We start from the raw sequence: 7,994 nt of genomic DNA on the forward strand, positions 1-7,994 counted from the left end.
CAAAAAAGGAAGGGGTGCTTGGCGTTAAGAACTTCCGCCCGATTAGCCTTATCCATGGGGTATCCAAAATTATATCCAACATGCTATCCAGAAGGCTTAAAGCTATTATGGGGGATCTGATTTTGCAATTTCAAGGTGCTTTCGTAGACAAAAGGCAAATATTAGATGGGGTACTAATTGCGAATGAAGTAATCGACTTTGTAAAGAGGAAAGGACTGAGAGGTTTGCTCTTCAAGATTGATATCGTGAAGGCATACGATCATGTGGATTGGGACTTTCTTGACTTCATCCAACAAAAAATGGGGCTCGGGCTACGATGGCGAAGTTGGGTAAGAGCTTGTATCTCATCAACATCCTCTATTCTATTGAATGGCACTGCTGAAGGGTTTTTTGGTAGCACTTGAAGTCTATGGCAGGGGACCTACTTTCTCCGTATTTGTTCAATATTGTCGTGGAGGCGCTGAGTCAAATGATTACGAAAGTTGAAGCTAAAGGATTCATTAAAGGCTTGAGGCCTAGTGTTAACAACCGGACGGTAAGCCACTTGCAATTCGTTGATGATACACTTGTGATGATTGAGGAAGATAAAACCTAGGAAGCAGGTTTCTTCCCTGGGAGCCTTCGATTCCTATTTCGATTCCCGCTTTCGATTCCCGCTCTGGCAACCTTGATCAGGATTCTTGATCAGGATTCTTCCCCGGGAGCCTTCGATTCCCGCTTTCGATTCCGATTCCCGCTCTGGCAACCTTGGATAAAACGACTGTTGTTAATGTCAAGAGAATTTTCCGATGGTTCGAGATAGTTTCGGGTCTGAAAATCAACCTGTGTAGAAGTTTCATCGCTGGGATTAATGTGGATCGTCAGCAACTGAAGCTCTACGCGGATATCTTGGGATTTGAGGAAGGTGAAATACCAATGTCATATATGGGTTTACCACTCGGGTTTGGGGTTCCAAAGGCTGCTCAATGGGATCCGGTGGTGGAAAGGTTAGAGCATAAATTAGCTACATGAAAGAAGAAATATATCTCATTTGGAGGGAGAATAACTTTGATCAAAGCGGCACTCGCGAACATGCTGGTATATTTTATGTCATTGTTTAAAGCATCTGCTCGTAGAATCGAAAAAATTCAGTGGGATTTTCTATGGGAAGGTGATGGTATAAAAACAACAACCAAACACCTAATGAATTGGTAAAGGGTGACAAAATTAAAGAAACATGGTGGACTGGGGATTGGGAAAACAAATTGAGGAATAAATCATTCTTCGGTAAATGGCTGTGGCGTTATGGAGATGAAAAGGAGGCGTTTTGGCATAGCATTATTGGAGACAAATACGGGAGGGAAGTAGGGGATTGGAACGCCCGGAAACCTAAAGTCGGAAAGGGGTCGGGAGCCTGGAGATCAATCTACTCATTGATGGTGGAATTCCAAAAATTCGTAAGGTTTAGAGTCGGTAAAGGTAATGATGTTCGTCTCTGGATGGACTTGTGGATAGGGGAAAAACCATTGTATGAAACTTTCCCCAATCTATTTAGAATTGCAGTAAATGGAGAATCTAAGGTATCGGACAATTTCATTAGGCGCGGGTCGGATGGACGGATCTTTTGGGACATAAGATCTCCTGGAAACTTGAAGGACGAGGAAATTGTGACCTTTGTTTCGATGCTGGAGGATCTGAATTCACATTATTGTTCGCCTTTTGAAGCTGATGAGCGTGTGTGGACACCGTAAACTCAAGTTGAAATTTTCATTAAATCTTTCTTTTCCTTGTTGAATAAGGAAACATAAAAAGGCATCTCGGAGGGCATGCATGTAGAAAACCGCGGCTCCGCTTAGGGTTGCGGCTTTTGCCTGGACCGTGGCCCATAAAAAGATAAACACTGGTGACCGATTACAAAGGAGGGGCTTTGAAATGGCTGGTTGGTGTGTGCTGTGTAGAGAATCATGAGACACTGGATCACTTACTCTTGCACTGCCCTTTTACTTTCAAAATATGGACGGGTGCGATGAAGTATTTTGGAGTACCATGGGTTGTTCCAAAAAACAGTTCGTAGGATATTACTAAACCGTACAAGAGGTTTATTTGGTGAAACTGGCCATGATTTCTGGAAAATTCTTCCACACATCATCATTTGGAACGTTTGGAAGGATAGGAACAATCGCATCTTCGGCGAGAAAGGAAAAAGCGGCTGGCATTCCAACGGATGTCAAGGTGGACCTGATCAGCTGGGCAAAAGGTGAAAGAGGTATAAATTACGGACTGGGAGAAATCCTGCGTAATTGGTACCCTATAACACGGGAGAGGAAGCTTGTGAATAAACCTACTCCGAAATGGAAGGCTCCACTGGAGGGATGGATAAAGTTGATGGGAGTTTATTGGGAAATCCCGAAAAAGCAGGGATTGGAGGTCTAATCCGGGATGCAACAGGAAGAACGATAATTACCTTGGGCCCGGTGGGTAACTGTGGGTAACTGCGATGCAAATGAGGCGGAAGTGAGGGCCATGCTGTTTGGTCTCAAATGGTAGAAAGATTATCTGTCAAATCCTCTAATCATAGAAGGGGACTCAACTAATGCTATTGCTTGGGCGCTGGAGAAGTCAAAGGGTCCATGGAGGCTCTAGAATATCATTGCTGAAGTAAGAGACTTGGTTAGAGAAGTACGCCCCAAGATAGAGCATAGAACGCGCTCCGCAAATGAAGAGGTGGATAAATTGGCAAAAAGTGGTATTTGTTGGGTGCTTGTTGGCCCATGTGACATCCGTGAAGAGGGTTATTGGAATAACCTAAAAACTAGGTTATTTTGTGGGTGAATATACAGAACTCTCTCATTTTGTGGTTTTTTCTTCAATGAAGCAAGGGTTCTTTTTGCCATGAAAGAGGAGGGTTCTATTTTCTGTTTTCTTTTTTCTTTTTTCTTTTTTCTTTTTTTAGCCAAGGGGTATTTGTTGCGACGAAGGAGACAGTCGGGGCAATTTTCTTTTTCTCTCGACCACTAAAATTGGTTGGTTTGGATATCAGCACTCCACCCTTTTTAATAATCTCCCCAAACCCTCTCTGCACATATATATAATGGTAATGATACCCCTACCCCTACCCCTACCCCTACCCCTACCCCTACGCCTACTCTCTCTACATATATAATGCTAATAATCTCCCCAAACTCTCTCTGGAACCATTTTCTTTTTCTCGCGAGGAAGAAGACAGTCGGGGCAATTTTTGGCTGTCCAAGTTACAATTATGTTGACATCCATGTTCAACTAAAATATACGTTATAGCATATTAGGATTGGATGATTGGCATGATTCTTGGGCCATTCTTTTGTTACAAGAGGAGGACATAGAACCTTGCCTCTAACCCAAAATATATAGAAGAAGAAAAAAATAAAATAAAATATAAACCCTTTGCCCCTTTAACTCAAAAAGATCCAAAGCAAGGCCTATCAATTGAAGGTTAAGATCAATATGGTGGGACCCAATATGACATAGCATTGTATTGCAATGAGGTCGCGACCATTCTGAAGTTTTCCTCATGAATTATGAAAAAGGGTCAATTTATAAGACAGACTTATCAGAGAAAAAAATGGGTAGATGAAATAGTGATCTCAAGATAGCGGGATATTTATCATATTACCTACCTCGGATTTGCTAGGGACCATCGCGGAAAGGCATTTTGCTGCTGGGTGTTGCGTCAGAGAGCAGCCACATAGGCTCACTTTTCAGCAGATTTTGTCCTGTTCATATAATTCATTTGAGGTGGCTGCTCTCTCATGCAACAGCCACCCACGAAATGCCTTTCTGTGATGGTCCCTAGCAAATCCCTACCGACATATAACAGAAAATATAGAAAAATCGTAAGAAGATTGTGGTTGCTACGCTCTTTCCTACGAGGCAGTATTTCAGCCCCACCTGTTCCAGCTGAATGTTATTGGATTCCTTAATTCGATTTCCAACAACAATAAATGCCCATTGTTGTTGACACACTTTGATTGGTTGATCCTAGCCCTTGATTCATGAAGCTTCATGTGGAGTTCCTCAAGAAAAAAGCTAAATTCTTGATTTTTGAAGGCCTTTGCCCTATGCGTGAGATATCGGTTTTGGACTAAGACCCAGGGGCGGAGCCTGCAATTAACACTTGGGGTTCGGACGAATTTACACTTTGCCTTTGCCTGCATTGGTCGGGGGGGGGGGGGGGGGTGGGGGTGTGTCCTCCACGCCTGCTATGACCCTGTAGCTACCTATCTGGTCATCTCGTGATGGTGTACAAGTTCGACTTGGCACAGGAGGCCAAGCATTCTGGGCTGGAAGGACACGAGTTAAATGAACGGAGGTGCTGCGTGATTGAACAGAGGTGCTGCGTGCTGACTACAAGAAGCAAAGTTTCATGGACTCGAAAAACTACTTATAGAATGCCGACTATTCATTAAGTTTAGTGATGGGAAGAAAAGTTGATTGAGCTTTGTAAGACCAACCTATGTGGCCACCTGGTCACCTCATGATGGTGTACAAGATCGACTTGACACAGGAGGCCAAGCATTCTGGGCTGGAGGGTGGCGAACTAGGGATATGAGTTTATTGTCTTTGTCCCTTCATGGTTCACTTCAAGATAATCTCAAATTTCCCTAGCGGTTCAATAGGTGGAGACCCTATGAAATTCTTCAGGAGAAAGGGCACAAAACAAGACATTAATTGCCTCAGATCCCTGCATTGAACCACTCATGACTTGCTTGACCTTTGAGGACTCTTGTAGAATTCAGATCCCAGATTTATGTATTGCAAGGCTGGATGAGATGATCTGTATTAGATACATAGATGATTTATACCATACTAAGGGAGTATGCACTCAAGTGAATATACGGTGGTAGTGTTGCATTTCTATTAATTGATTGATGGGATTAATTAATTAATAGAATAAAGGAAAGTGGAGTTTTGATGCAGGAGCACCCCCTGGAATCTCTACATTGGCCCTTCCATGCTCGTAGTATAGTAGTTTTAGCATTTTATGCAATTAGCCTAGTAGTAGGTTGGTGAATTTGATCATTTTACATGTCTTTTGTGTCTTTTGGTTAAAGTATGGGTAGTTTGGTTATTTTAGCATCACTCATGGTATTTTGGTCATTTGATAGTAGTTAGGGGCTACTTTGTAATTGGCTATAAATAGCCATTCCCTCTCATTTGTAAATGGTTGTTGAGTTCGAAATTGAGTAGAGATTCTTTTTTTTTGGAGAGGTTTGGGAGAGTTCTCTCTTCTCATCTATCTTTGTTTTCTTTCTTGTGAAATTGGAAACAAGATTAGGTTTTTTCTAATCTTTTCTCCTTTTTCTTCACTTTATATCTTGTTTCATGCAAGATTTATCCCTGATTTTAGATTTCTTGCATCCCTTTGCAATAACCGACACTTTCCTTTGAAGATCCGATCCTTTCCCAAAGATCGATGAAGGCGCTTCGCGGCCACCTACATCAAATGGTATCAGAGCTCCAATCGCCGAAATTTCTCAATTTCAGCCGATCTTGGAATAAATTTGCAGAGATCTGATGCAATTTGTGGAGAACATCTGGTAAAATCAAAGAAAGTGTGTAGATCGGTCATATTACTCTGTTCTTGGTGGAAAAGTTGAGGAATTTTTCAAGATCTCTTGCAGATAAGTAATCTCATCAACTTAATTTTCGTTGATCTGAGCAATTGAAGCCTCACGAGATCCAGATCGTTCTTCACTTGAGAACATCTTCTTCCTAGTTTCACGAGAATAGTTCCTGCTCAAAAGATTCTATTTTCGTTCATTTTGAGCCTAGGATTGAAACTCAGAGACATTGATTGAACAAATAAAAAAATTAAAAAAATCATGCTTCAGGTTTAAAACAACCAATCATGCTGTGCACACGGTTAGGATGGAGTAGGAGTATGCTCTTTCACATGCACAAAAATACTTGTGTTGTTGAAAGCAATTGCTAAGGCCTACATGTTGTTTGATGATTTGTTTCAAAGGTACTAGATCATTGCACGACTTGAGCAGCTGCACTTGAATAAATGAAAAGCTATTGGAAGCCGAACCAGTGCTGCTCTGAAATTCTACCCAAATAGAACTCTGAACTCCAACTGAAATCATCCAAGGCCAATTCAATTCAATGTTGAAACCAGCTGATATTACTGTTGTTTGCCCAGTACTTGTTAGAACTTAAAGCGAATTTATCACTCACAGTTCTACGCAGTATAAAGAAAATAACATGGCTGCAAATACATCATACTACAATCAGCTCATTTCACAACTTTTGGAGGGTGAGAAGAGACTAAGTACTGAAATACAAGGTTTTAGGCGACAATCATTGCACCACAAGTCCCTTCCCATAAGAAAGCATGCTTTTCAAGAAGGGGAGTGGGATAGGTATATGGAGGATGAATGTGAGCATGACTCTTTCTATCAAGCAGCCCCTAGTTTCTCTTTGGGCGTGTATGGCGATAGATGGATGGAGATCCCTGAGCTTTATTGGGGAATGGAGGCCGTGGAAATAGTAGAGTGGGTTCATGAAGTGGAGGAAGAGTTTGATTCCAAGAGAGTACCTCCTAAGGATCAAGTGCCTAAGGTTGTGGCAAGATTTAGAGACCGAGTCAAGACTTGGTGGCGATCATTGAATTACCGGCGACGGGAATTAGATGAACTTCCAATTCGGACTTGGGAAGAATTGAAAAAAGAGGTGGCACGACAATTTCTTCCATATGGATATCACTATATGTTGAAATCAAGGCCGAGAGTTGCTAGTCTTTCACCTCCACCTACATCTCAACCACTGTCATCTAGGGTACTTTCTTACTCTTCTTTGATTTTTGCACCTTCCACTTGCTATATAAATGATCATTACATCCAAGGCCGCCATGAGCTAATACATAAGCAAGATATTAAAGAGATTTGTGATGAAAATGAAGAGGAAAATGAGCATAACAGTCATTCACAAATTGAAAGCCAAGAGGAGGCCGAAGAGGTCATTGTTTTGGAACCGGGTGATGAAGGCATTGAACTAGATGATGTTGGGAGTGAGATAAATGAGCTAGAGGTGGATACTACTCATGAAAAAGCGGTCATTGATAAAGAGGACAGCATAGTTCAGCAACTTCGCATGGAACAAAAGGAGAATGTCCAAGTTGTTTCCCTGATTGACATTGATGATGGGTATAACAGTCATGATGAATTTGATGATGAGATTACTGTTAACATGGACAGTTATACTTTTTATTATGAAGATGGGGATGCAAATGAAGAATATGAGGTTGATATGGCCATGTTTCTCTTTGCTGTAAACGAATATGAGGTTGATTCTTTTATGTTCGACAGTATCCAGACAGGTGGCATTGAGGTTAAACATACGGATGACGTTGAAAAGAACAGGAATATACAAAAGAATGAGTTCAGCTATGATACAAAAGGGGTTAGAGCAGCTTTAGTTGAAGCCTTTGAGATGTTGTCCAAGGTAGATGAAACACTTCAAGATGAATTTTATGAAGTGTATCCGGCAACCCTACTACATGGACTGATCTATATGCATAACATTCGCCATGATGATGCCTTTTACCACTACTATTACAGCCATACTACTAAAGTGCAGAGAGATTTATGGATTTGCGACTACTATGAGTTGCATACCATGAAGAGAGCATGGGCCATATTCATCTTTGATCCGGGTGGAGTCCGACAATGATGAGGCCGGTGGGGAACTCGAGGACGAGTTCTTTCAAGAAGGGGAGTTTGATGCAGGAGCATCCCCTGGAATCTCTACATTGGCCCTTCCATGCTCGTAGTATAGTAGTTTTAGCATTTGATGCATTAGCCTAGTGGTAGGTTGGTGAATTTGATCATTTTACATGTCTTTTGTGTCTTTTGGTTCAAGTAGGGGTAGTTTGGTTATTTTAGCATCACTCATGGTATTTTTATCATTTGATATTAGTTAGGGGCATTAGGGTCATTTTACTTTGTAATTGGCTATAAATAGCCATTCCCTCTCAT

The sequence above is a fragment of the Tasmannia lanceolata genome, unplaced genomic scaffold (genome assembly GCF_043159265.1).
Source record: "Tasmannia lanceolata isolate RefF3 unplaced genomic scaffold, GAP_Taslan_0.1 ptg000035l, whole genome shotgun sequence".
NCBI classification, from domain to species: Eukaryota; Viridiplantae; Streptophyta; class Magnoliopsida; order Canellales; family Winteraceae; genus Tasmannia; species Tasmannia lanceolata.